The sequence below is a fragment of the Lagenorhynchus albirostris genome, chromosome 8, assembly GCF_949774975.1.
Source record: "Lagenorhynchus albirostris chromosome 8, mLagAlb1.1, whole genome shotgun sequence".
NCBI lineage: Eukaryota > Metazoa > Chordata > Mammalia > Artiodactyla > Delphinidae > Lagenorhynchus > Lagenorhynchus albirostris.
The window spans coordinates 42,006,982-42,019,218 of NC_083102.1; the positions used below are offsets into that span (position 1 = coordinate 42,006,982).

General features: G+C 36.3%; 1 protein-coding gene across 1 annotated transcript in view; it reads left to right on the forward strand.

Annotated features, from left to right (window-relative positions):
* DPY19L2 (dpy-19 like 2) overlaps positions 1-12,237 on the forward strand; it is an 87,127-nt gene that overhangs the window by 29,470 nt on the left and 45,420 nt on the right. The window lies entirely within an intron of this gene.

A 12,237-nucleotide genomic window follows, 5' to 3' on the forward strand; every position in this document is an offset into this window, starting at 1 on the left:
ATGATATCTGTAAACCTTCCTGTAGATTTTCCTTTTGTCTGAGGAATCATTTTAGGTGCCAAGCTGCGCAACATGGTAAGGGCCACTTCGATTCTTCATGGTAGGGGATTTCTGCTTCTAATCCAGCTAAATGTTGGCTGTTCTGTCTGAAGAGCAGAATCTTACTGGACACCATTTCTCAGAGCTTTAATCATGGTATTATTCAGTGAATTGAGGCCATATCCTGTTTCTTCAAACAACTAAGTAACTAATAGCAAGAAACTGAGCTGGGGAAGCAGAGAGTAAAAGGTCAATTTGGATGAAATTTCCTACTATGATTTTTCTTTAGAACTCCTTTCCACCTAACTAACAAACACTGATAATATGTAATGATGTTCTTTATTGGCAGTGAGAAATTCTGCCAAGAATCCTTGTGCTGCCAATTGTCTACAAAGAATGAAGTTATAACCACAACTTAATTGATGCTGCATGTTTAAAGCATGTTAAGAGTATTCCCTCTGCCTTACTTCCTTATATTTGGTCTATAACTAACACAGAATTTCTGTGGTTTTCATTATTTGCATATGCCAACATAGTAGAATAGATTTCTAATGTGCATCATTTCCTGGCAAGGAAATGTATTAATTTAGCTCCTTCGGTAATTTTGATATTGCCTTAATGATTTTCTATCCATTCAAAAATTATACTATACTTTTACTTCTTGTTGTTTCTTTTTTTTGAGATGTAATTAACATTTTGTAAGTTTAAGATATACGATGTATCAATACATTATTATATTGCAATATGATTATCCCCTGATTAACACCATAGTGTTATTTAACACCTCTATCAAGTCACATAATTATTATTTCATTCTTGTGGTGAGAACGTTTAAGATCTAGTTTCTTAGCAACTTTGAATTATATGATACAGTATTGACTATAATAACTATGCTATGCATTAGAACTGCAGAACTTATTCATCTTCTAGTTGCAAGTTTGTATACTTTGTCCAACATCTCTCTAATTCCCCCACCCCCAAGCCCCTGTTAATCACCATTCTACTCTCTGTTTTTACAAGTTTGGCTTTTTTAGATTCCCCATACAAGTGATATAATAAAGTATTTGTCTTTGTCTGACTTATCTCACTTAGCATAATGCCTTCAAGGTCCATCTGTGTTGTCACAAATGGCAGGATTTATATATATATATATTTATATACATATATATATATGTGTGTGTAGCATGTCTTCTTTATCCATTCATCTGTTGATGGACACTTAGGTTGTTTCCATACCTTGGCTATTGTGCATAATGCTTCAGTAAACATAGATGTGTAGATATCTCTTCAATATTCTGTTTTCATTTCCTTTGGAATATGTACCCAGAAGTGGGATTGCTGGATCATATGGTAGCGGTATTTTAAATTTTTTGAGAAACCTCCATAGTGTTTTTCATAGTGGCTCCACCAATTTATTTACATTCCCACTAACAGTGCACAAGGGTTCCCTTTCCTCCACATCCTCACCAACATTTGTTTTCTTTTGTCTTCTTGATGATAACCTTTCTAATAGGTATGGAGGGATATCTTACTGTGGATTTGATTTTATTTCCCTGATGATTAGTGATATTGGGTGTCTTTTCATGTACCTGTTGGCCATTTGGATGTATTCTTTTGAAAAATATTTATTGTTCCTCTACCCATTTTTTAATCAGTTTTTTTTTCGTTATTGAGTTGTATGAGTTCTTTATACATTTTGGATATTAAGATTTCACCTAATAGATGATCTGCAAATATTTTCTCCCGTTGCATAGGTTGCCTTTTCATTTTGTTGATTGTTTCCTATGTTGTGCAGAAGCTTTTTATCAATAGTTTGATGTAGTCTCACTTGTTGGTTTTTGCTTTTGTTGCTTGTGCTTTTGGTGTTACAATCCAAAAAATCATTGCCATGATGAGGGTCAAGGAGCTTATTCCCTAAGTTTTCTTCTAGGGGTTTTATGGCATCAGGTCTTATATTTAAGTCTTTAATCCATTTTAAGTTAATTTTTGTGAGTGGTGTAAGATAGAAGTCCAATTTCATGTAAATATCCAGTTTTCCTGACACCATTTATTGAAGACATTATTTTTCCCCCTAAGTATTCTTGGCTTCCTTGTCAAATATTAATTGACAGTATATGCATGGGTTTACTTATGGTCAATCTGTTCCATTGCTGTGTATATTAGTCTTTATTCCTGTACCATACTGTTTTGATTACTGTAGTCGATACAGTAATGGGGGTTCCTTATATGTTACAGTCCTTTTTTTTTTTTTGCTGCTTTTAGGATTCTCTCTGTCTTTGATTTTTAAGTTTCATTATAGTGTGTCTTAGGGAAGGCATTTTTCAATTACAGTAATGGGGTGATTTATTAGCTTTGTGAACTTGCATGTCCAAATCTCTTCATAGGTTTGGAAGTTCTCAGCTATTATTTCTTTAAATAAACTTTCTGTCCTTTCTCCCTCTCTTTTCATAGAACTCCGGTGATTCTCTTATTTGATCATTTGATATTTTCATATAAATCACATAGACTTTCTTCACTCTTTTTCATTCTTTCTTCTTCTTTCTCCTCTGACAGCGTATTTCAGAGTTCCTATCTAACTCACTGTTCTGTCTTCTGTTTGGTCTGTTCTGATGTTGATACTCTATTGCAGTTTTCATTTCATTCATTGAATTCTTCAGTTCCAGAATTTGTTTTGTTCTTTTAATCATTTTTATCTCTTTGTTAATCTTCTCATGTTTTTCATGTATTTTTATCCTGATTTCATTGAATTGTATTTCTGTATTTTCTTGTACCTCATCGAGTTTCCACAAAACAGCTATTCTGAATTCTTTATCAGGTAAATCGTAGAATTCTGTTAGAGTTTGGTTACTGGAGGACTATTGAGATTTTTTGGTGATATTTCATGTTATTCTTATTCATGTTTCCTTGATTCTTCATGTTCCTTGAAGTTTTGTGTTGCAGTTTTTGCATTTCAGGTTGCCTTCAGGTGGGATATATTCTTCATTCATCCTGCTTATATCTGGGGTTTTCTCTGACCTTATATGGATACACCTGCTTCATGCTTCTTGCTCCCGCTGTGGCAGAATTATTAAGCTTGTATGTCTTTTCTAGACAGACCCACAGACCCTGGCCTCTTTTTCACATGAGCTCCTTATCTACTAGAACTCACTCTTACTGCCACACTAAGGAACATGAAAAAGGAGCCAGCTGCAGAGTCGGGAGAGGTGTGAGTTTAACACTCAGGAGGTGTCAAGAGTGCCTGCAGGCCAAGTGGAGGGATCCTTGGGTGGTTTTCTCAGCAGCTGGTAGGCAGGTTTCCTGCCAGAGTCCTGAGCACAACCAGAAGGAACTGCATCCTTTCAATGCCCTCTGATATTCTTATTTGCCTCTTTCTCAATCTCCTACCTGCCCCAGTCATGGAGGTCGCACCGCAGAGCTCTGAGTGCTGTGGGAAAGAAATTGTTTTTTCCAGCAATGTCCTGCATAGCTGGGGATGCCAGGCACACACTCATCATTCTCCTTTTCCCCCATGGGAGAGGTTGCCACTGGCTAGTTCAGGCTCTCACTGTGCCACCTTGGGGATAGGGTGGTGTTGACAAAGTTCCTCTTACTCTCTCTAGTGCATCCAAACTCATATATATTTTTGCTCCAATGAAGTGCTTGAGCCTCTCCTCAGGAAGACTGGATTCTACAGGGCTCTCTTGTCTGTGGGTGTCTGCCCAAGTCAGCAGTATCCAGATTTTCTTCAACCATAGCTGAGAAGAGCTGGGATTAGTTCACTGGCTCCTGCTTATTCCACAGCCTGTACTGAGGAACTGTACTGTCTGCTTATTACCAGATACATAGGTGGGCAAGACTCCTTCCGGGACCCTTGGCATATGGTGCTGGATCCCACAACTTCCACAGAGGCACTTTTGTTCATGGGTGGATGCCAAATTTTAGTTGTTAAAAGGGGGAGGCAGAAAAGCAGGACACCTTATGCTGCCATGATGCTGACGTAACTCCCAGCTTTTAGTTTTCTGAATTAACGTATAAAGTTTTGTTTGCTTCTGTTTTTTTTTTTTAATACTAACGTGAAGATAATTCAATGTTATTTTTCTGGGAGTGTTCTAAGGCTTTTATTCTTGATTATATTTTTCACAGATTAAAGTTAAGATTAGTTCACGTCTCTTGCACATATTGTCTGAGAAATGGGGCTGAAGGACTCAAGGACTGGCTATATTTTAAAGGAAAAAAGTTACAAGCAACAGTTGTAGAAACCTAGAATATTTGGAGTGAGAAGACCTTAAAGCATTATCATTCTTAAGAAACTGAGAAATTGTGACTTACTTATTCAGTAACTGGATTTTAATTTATAATATGCTCTATTTTCTTATATTTTATTAGAGAATTCCCATTCATGTAGGAGAGATTGTTATGACCAAGCACAGTAACAGGGGTAGTTGCAGAAAGGAGGTTATAAAATCAGAAGTGATAGAGATGCAGATTATTTCCGGAAGAGATAGTATCAATATATCTATACAAAACTGGTTGTCAATTTCATATTCTTTCTTTATATAACTGATTCTTTGCTTGGGTATGTATAAAGCCATATCTCTTTTAATATTTAAATTAATGTGACTCCATGACCTCATCTTGCTTATAAGAAGATTATTTTCTTCCTACCCTGGAGTTTCTCTTCCAACGATAAGCCCATCGGCTATTTATTTGGGCCAAATACCAGGACTAGATGTTTTTGCCTCACTGTTGAAGCCAGAAATGAGACTTCTTGTATCTGGAGGATTCAGAAATCTGGGTACACAGTCAAAGCCACCACACTGCTGTTTAGCAAAACTTACCCCTTCTTCATGGAATTTGACCCTCAGTTAACCTTCTAGCTCTCTTCCCTTAGAAACCTGCTAGTGTTGTGTGACCATGATGTTACTAGGCAAGTTGCTTGGTGATTGCCTAATTGCATCCGAGAGGAAGAAATTGTAAGTGAGCTAAGTTCTTCCTGAGGGGGATGCCTTGACTTTGGGCTTCCTGAAGTAAAGTGACTCTCTTAAGTGTCATTTCCCTTGCAGAAGTTTCCATGGGTTATGGATCTTCTAAGCCAGAGTGGCTTCTGCATTTATGTGATGTGCATCTTCTTTCTTTGCTCCTGAGTTGTCACCTGGGGTGAGGCTACCATGAAGACTTCTTTGAGAGCTCCCACTGAAGAGAAATATCTGAATCTGTCCTGCTGACCAGTCCTGTTTCCTGTCCTACAGCTTTCTGAATGAACCAGAGGCCAAGTGTGCACTTAAAACCCCCTGGGTTGCACTGATGTCAAGAACTCAAATTCACCTTATTGAAGATAGAAAACTCCTAACAGCCATAGATGCCAAGTGCTTCACACTAAAATTGGCCTGGACTGTGTGCTTTTACTTACGAGTGGCACCATTTTCTTTCTTGTAAATGTCTCATAGCACGCCTGCAGTGCTGAGATAGCTGAGTTGAGTCATAAGGAATTTCAGCATCAGCTAAATGCTGTCTGTAGAACTAGGCTTCTCCTAAAAAAAGACTGCAGTTCTGGTGTACAGTTCTTGTGAGTGAGCTCACAAGTTCAGAATTCTATCATCCACACAGTGTGTTTGTTTCTCAAGTTCCTTGGGGTTCTGTCTTGCCAAATTAGGATTATATTAGTTTTTTGGAGATGTTCAAGTATTGGTGAGTCTCAGAAAGGTTTTCCACCAGGAGACTCATAGCTGCTTATGAAACTTTTTTCCAGTAACTTTGTCTTTACTGAACATCAAATTTCACACACCAAGGGGCTGAGAAAGGACAGTTTTTTGGCAAGTCAAATAAACCTTTTGTTCAAGAAGAGTCTTCGATCTACAAAACCTAAAAGGTCACCAAAATGTTTTTTTCCAAGGGGAGTTGATGTTTCTTCTTCTGGATGTAGAAGCAGCTACTCTTACTATAAATGTCAGCTTCTCTTTCTGAAAGCTTTGTCTGACCTTGCATCTTGTTGTTAAACTCAGTCTACAGGTTGATTTCTTTCTATTAGTTTGACAATGTTTATTGTGGCCACAGTGGTTAAAATATAGTTGATTCTATATGTGTAAACTAACAGGGAATCAAGAATTAGCTTACAGAAGGGATTTATAGTTTCATTCCTTATACACAGTTTTATTTAAAATTTATTTTAAATGCCTGTACTCATTTCTGATTTCAGGAACAAAATTGGTCCAAGCATTTGAACAGATTAAAAACTCTTTATTGTTTCATGGAAACAAATTTTGCCCTATCCTCAAAACTACTTATCTTGAGAAGTATGATGAAAGGAGGCAAGAATAGAAGTCAGTTTTCTACATTTTCACAACAGAATGTTGGCTCTGCTGCTTGTATCTCAATGAGAGGGATTTCTTTTCAACCAGCAGTTCAAATAGCAACAGTCCAGCTATTAAGTATAATTTTCTCCTGTGAAGGTTTTTTTTTTAGCAGAAGTGTAAATATGATGCTTAAGAAGGGGGGTCTAGATCTGCATATCCTAATAGTATTGGTCTATGGGAGGAGGGAAAGAGAGACTAACATATACCAGACTTCAGTATTATAGTTTATTTAATCCTCAAGGAGTCCAGGCACATGGGTATTATTAATTTACGATTACAGATGAAGACACTGAGGCTCAGAGATTAAGTTAAAATCAAGTCAGCCTACTTCAGAGCACCAACACTTTCCAATTTATTTTTGCTGCATCTCTAGGGTCTTTCAACTCTTTTCTGTTGAAGGCCACACACTTGGGTGTGTTGTCTTATTTCCTTACTAAAATACCTTCAGTTTTCATGAAGCATTAATAAAAGAAATATGCATTTAAAGCATACTTCTATACCTTTTGTAAAACCATAATTAATTGAGTCTACTGTATTACCTAATTGCTTTTCTATATAAGAATCTGTATGATACATTTTTCATAATTAGTGTCAAGATTAATTTTCTTCACAAAGTAAATTTATGAACTTTTAACAACTATAGTTATTTTATTAAATGAGCTGGACACACTTTCTCACAGTCTCTCTTAAAACCTATATTTTAGACTTGTCCCCATCCCCAAATTTATATACATACTGTATTCCTTTCCTTTTCAGTTGGACAATAAGTGTGATTGCAGTAAATAAAAACTTTTAAGATCTTTAAAATATTGTGTCTTCTGATCAAAGAACATGATATATATCTACTTATTTAGTTCTTAATTTCTATAAATAATGTTAATACAGATTTTGAGATCTTTCATTAGATTTGTTCCCAGGTATTTTCTATTTTTGTTGCATTTTAGAAGATTGATTATATTTGTTAGATATGGGGTTCTATGTATGTTAAGCAAAGCTTGTTAATTGTGTTATTCTAATCTTTTAGATTTCTACTGTTTTTGTTTGCTTTCAGTTACTAGAGGAGGAATGTGCTAAAGTCTTCCATTATAACTGATTTGTCTGTATCTACTTTTAGCTGTGTAAATTCTTGCTTTAAACATTTTTTTTTTTTTTTTTTTTTTTTGCGATACGCGAGCCTCTCACTGTTGTGGCCTCTCCCGTTGCGGAGCACAGGCTCCGGATGCGCAGGCTCAGCGGCCATGGCTCATGGGCCCAGCTGCTCCGCGGCATGTGGGATCTTCCCGGACTGGGGCACGAACCCGTGTCCCCCGCATCGGCAGGAGGACTCTCAACCACTGCGCCACAAGGGAAACCCCTTGCTTTAAGGATTTTGATGCAACATCATTATGTGCACAGTTGTTATATAGTCCTTTTATTTTTATGTAATGAGCCTTAAAATTTTTTAAAGTGTATTTGTGTGTATGTGTGTGGTAAGAACACTGAACATGAGATACACCCTCTTAATAGATTTTTAAGTGTACAATATAGGTATTGTTATCTATAGACACATGTTGTATAATAGATCTCTAGAAGTTATTGATCTTGAATAACTGAAATCTTATGTGTGTTGATTAGCGACTTCCCATTTCCTCTTCCCCTCAGCCCTTGGCAATCACTATTCTATTATCTATTTCTGTGAGTTTGACTATTCTAAATACCTCTGATAAATGGAACCATGCAGTATTTGTCCTTCTGTGACTGGCTTAATTTACTCAGCATAATATTCTCATCCATACTGTTGCATGTTATAGGATTTCCTTCTCTTTTAAGGCTGATACTATTCTGTTGTATGTGTACAACACATTTTAAAATCCATTCGACCGTTGATTGTCATTTAGGCTATTTCCATATCTCGGATATTGTCAGTAGGGCTGCAGTGCGCATGAGAGTGCTAATATCTCTTCAAGATCCTGTTTTCAATTCCTTTGGATAAATACTTAGAAGTGGAAATGCTGGATCATATGCTATTTCTATTTTTAATTTTTGAGGAACCTCCATACTGTTTTCCTTAGCAGCTGCATAATTTTGCATTCCCATTAACAATGTAAAAGGATTCCCTTTTTTTCACATCCTCACTAATACTTGTCATTTGTTTTTTTGAAAATAGCCATCCTAACAGGTGTGAGATAATATATCATAATGGTTTTGATTTGCATTTCACTGATGATTAATGATATTGAGTGTTTTTTCATATATCTGTTGGCCATTTGTATATCTTCTTAGGATAAATAGCTGTTCAATTCTTTGCCCATTTTTTAATTGTTATTAGTTTTTTGCTAGAGTAATATGAGTTCATTATATATTTTGGATATAACCCCTTATCGGATATATGGGGTATTTTCTCCTATTCCATAGGTTGCTGTTTACCCTTTCAGTGTTTCCTTTGCTATGCAGAAGCTTTTTACTTTGATGTAATCTCACTTGTCTTATATCTGATAAGAGATTAATATCATCAAAATAAGAGATAACAAGTGTTGGTGAGGATGTGGAGGAAAGGGAACCCTTGTGCACTGTTGGTGGGAATGAAATTGGTGCAACCACTATTGAAAACAGTATGGAGGCTCCTCAAAAAATTTAAAATTGAACTACCATGTGATCTAGTAATCCCACTTCTGGGTATATACCCAAAAGAAATGAAAACAGAATATTGAAGAGATTATCTGTGCTTCTATGTTTATTGCAGCATTATTCATAATAGCCAAGGTATGGAAATAACCTAAGTGTCTGTTAACAGATGAATGGATAAAGAAGATGAGCTACATATATATACAATGGAGTATTACTCAGCCATGAGAAAAAGGAAATCCTGCCATAGGACATAGATGGACCTTGAGGGCATTATGCTAAGTGACATAAGTCAGACAGAAAGACAAATACTGTATTATATCATGGGATATAATATTAGGATCACGTATTAGTATTTAGTTTGGAATCTAAAAAAACCAAACTTATAGAAACAGAGAGTTGAATGGTGGCTACCAGGGCCTGAGGAGTGTGGGAAGTAGGAAGATATTGGACAAAGGTACAGACTTGCAACTAGAAGATGAATAAGTTCTGGTGATCTATCACATAGCATAATGATTGTAATTAACGTTATTGTTTTATATACTTGAACATTGGTAAGAAAGTAGATCTTAAACGTTCTCACCACAAAAATGAAATGAGAATTTCGTGACGTGATGAAGGTGTTAGCTAACGCTGCAGTGGTAATAATACTGTAATATATGTGTATCAAATCAACAGGTTGTATACCTTAAACTTGCACAATGTTTTAAGTCAAGTATATCTCAATAAAGCTGAAAAAAAATAACAGAAGGATCCTTGGTAGAGACTCTAAGCTTAATAAAAGGGACAAATTTCTTAAATCCAGTAAAGTTCTGATTATCCATTAGCTGGAATTTTAGTTGGAACCACTTTATGCCTTCCCCATCCATTTTGGGGGAGGAGGTAGGTAGTAAGGTATTTACGCTGGGAGAAGAAAAAATGACAGGAAGTTTGAGAGTAAGATATTAGCACCAAACTCCCAAATTCTGGGTAGTTGATCTATAGAATATACTTATAACAATTTATGCATTCTTTGACTCTGAGATTCTATGACCTTGCCTGAGCTTACTTTATGAGGCACTTGATAATGTGTTGAAATGAAGTTTGCAGAGATATTCGTGTCCTTGCCTTTTTTTCCACACCACCAGCAGATAAGTTTCTTTAGGGTGGAGATAGCATTGGCCCTCTAGTATCCATTGAATGGCTTTGAATTTATAGCATCGTTTCTAAGAACACTATACTTTAAGCTCCAAGCAATTAAGTTATAAGCAAAGTTATGGGAAACTATATTCAGGTAAATTGGTTATTACTTGAAAGTATTACCATCTTCAACTGGCACCTCTTGAAATAAAAATCTCTTTGGAATTCTTGAATGAATTATCCATTGTTGTTTTACTTATACAACAAATTCATAATCTGGTTACCACTAAATGTTAAATTGCATGAGACTTTTCAAAGGCCCAAAGAAAAGAATTCCTGGGCCCAGTCATAATTATTATTGTGAATGCAGTCCTCTAAAATAAATGTTAATACTGTAATTCACAGCAGAGCTGTACAATTTTTAATGAAATAAAGTACAACCAAAATAAAATGTCATATAGTTAGAATCATAGGTTGTGTCACATTTTCAGACTGACTTCTTTCACTTAGGCATATGTATTTTAGGTTCCTCCATGTCTTTTCATGACTTGATAGCTCATTTCTTTTTATTGATGAATAATATTCCATTGTCTGGATGTACCACAGTTTGTTTATCCATTCAACTCTTAAAGGACATCATGGCTGCTTCCAGTCTTTGGTGATTCCCTAAACATTCATGTGAAGGTTTTGAGTGGGCATAAGATTTCAGCTCAATTGGGTAAATACCTAGGAGTGTGATTGTTGGATTGTATGTTAAGACTATGTTTAGTTTTGTAAGAAATTGCCGATTTTGTCAGGTTTTTGGATTTCAGCCATTCCATTAAGTGTGTAGCAGTATCTCCTTGTTCTAATTTACAGTTCCTAATGTAGTATTGGGTTTAGCATCTTTACATGTGCTTATTTGCCCTCTGTAGCTCTTCTTTGGTTAGGTTATTTGCTCATATCTTTTGACCTTTTTTTTTGCGGTACGCGGGCCTCTCACTGTTGTGGCCTCTCCCGTTGCGGAGCACAGGCTCTGGACGCATAGGCTCTTGGGCCATGGCTCACGGGCCCAGCCACTCCACGGTATGTGGGATCCTCCCGGACCGGAGCACGAACCCGTGTCCCCTGCATCGGCAGGAGGACTCTCAACCACTGCGCCACCCTTTTTGACGCAGTGGTTGCCCTTTCTGACCATTTTTAAATTGGGTTATTTGTTTTCTTATTTATGAGTTTTAAGAGTTCTTAGTACATTTGACCTACCAAACCTTTATCAGATATGGGTTATGCAAAGATTTTCTCACAGTCCCTGGCTTGTCTTTAGTTTTCTTAATAGTGTCTTTTGTGGAGCTGGGGTTTTTAATTTTAAGGAAGTTCAGTTTATCAGTTTTTTTCTTTCATGGATCATGCTTTTGATGTCATAGCTAAAAACTAATCCTCAAATAAGATCACCTTGATTTTCTCCTATATTATATTTTAGAAGTTTTTTAGTCTGTGTTCTACATTTAGCTCTAAGATACACTTGAGTCAGTTTTTTGAAAGGTGTAAGATCTAGGTCTAGATTTATTTTTTTTTAATGCATGCGTGTCCAAGTCTTCCAGCGCTATTTGTTGAAAAGACTGTCATTTCTCCATTTTGTGCAGTTGTCAAAGCTCAGTTGCCTATAATTGTGTGGATCTGTTTCTAGACCCTCTATTTTATCCCTTTGATCAATTTGTCTATTTTTTTCTCCAGTACCGTGCTGTCTTGATTACTGCAGCTTTGTAGTAAGTCTTAAAGTCAGTTAGTCTCAGACCCTTTTTAAGAGTTTTCTCTTTGCCTTTGGTTATAAGCAGTTTTTACTATGACATGCCTATGTATGGTTGGGTTTTGTTTGTTTTAATTTATCCCTTGCTGGGGACTACTAATACTTTATGAATCAGTGCTTGATTCTTTTTCTATAGATTCTGGGGACTTCTCAGGTATAATGTCTTTAAGTATAGATTTTACTTAATTCTCTCAGCCCTTTCTGAGATGTAAAGTATGACCTTTATACTATATGCTCTACATCTCTTATGTTCTTTCATATGTTGTTCATCCCTTTGTCATTTTATACTTTCTTCTGACCTATCTTCCAATTTATCACTTCTTTGTTTGGCTGTGTTCAACCTGCTTAAACCCATTT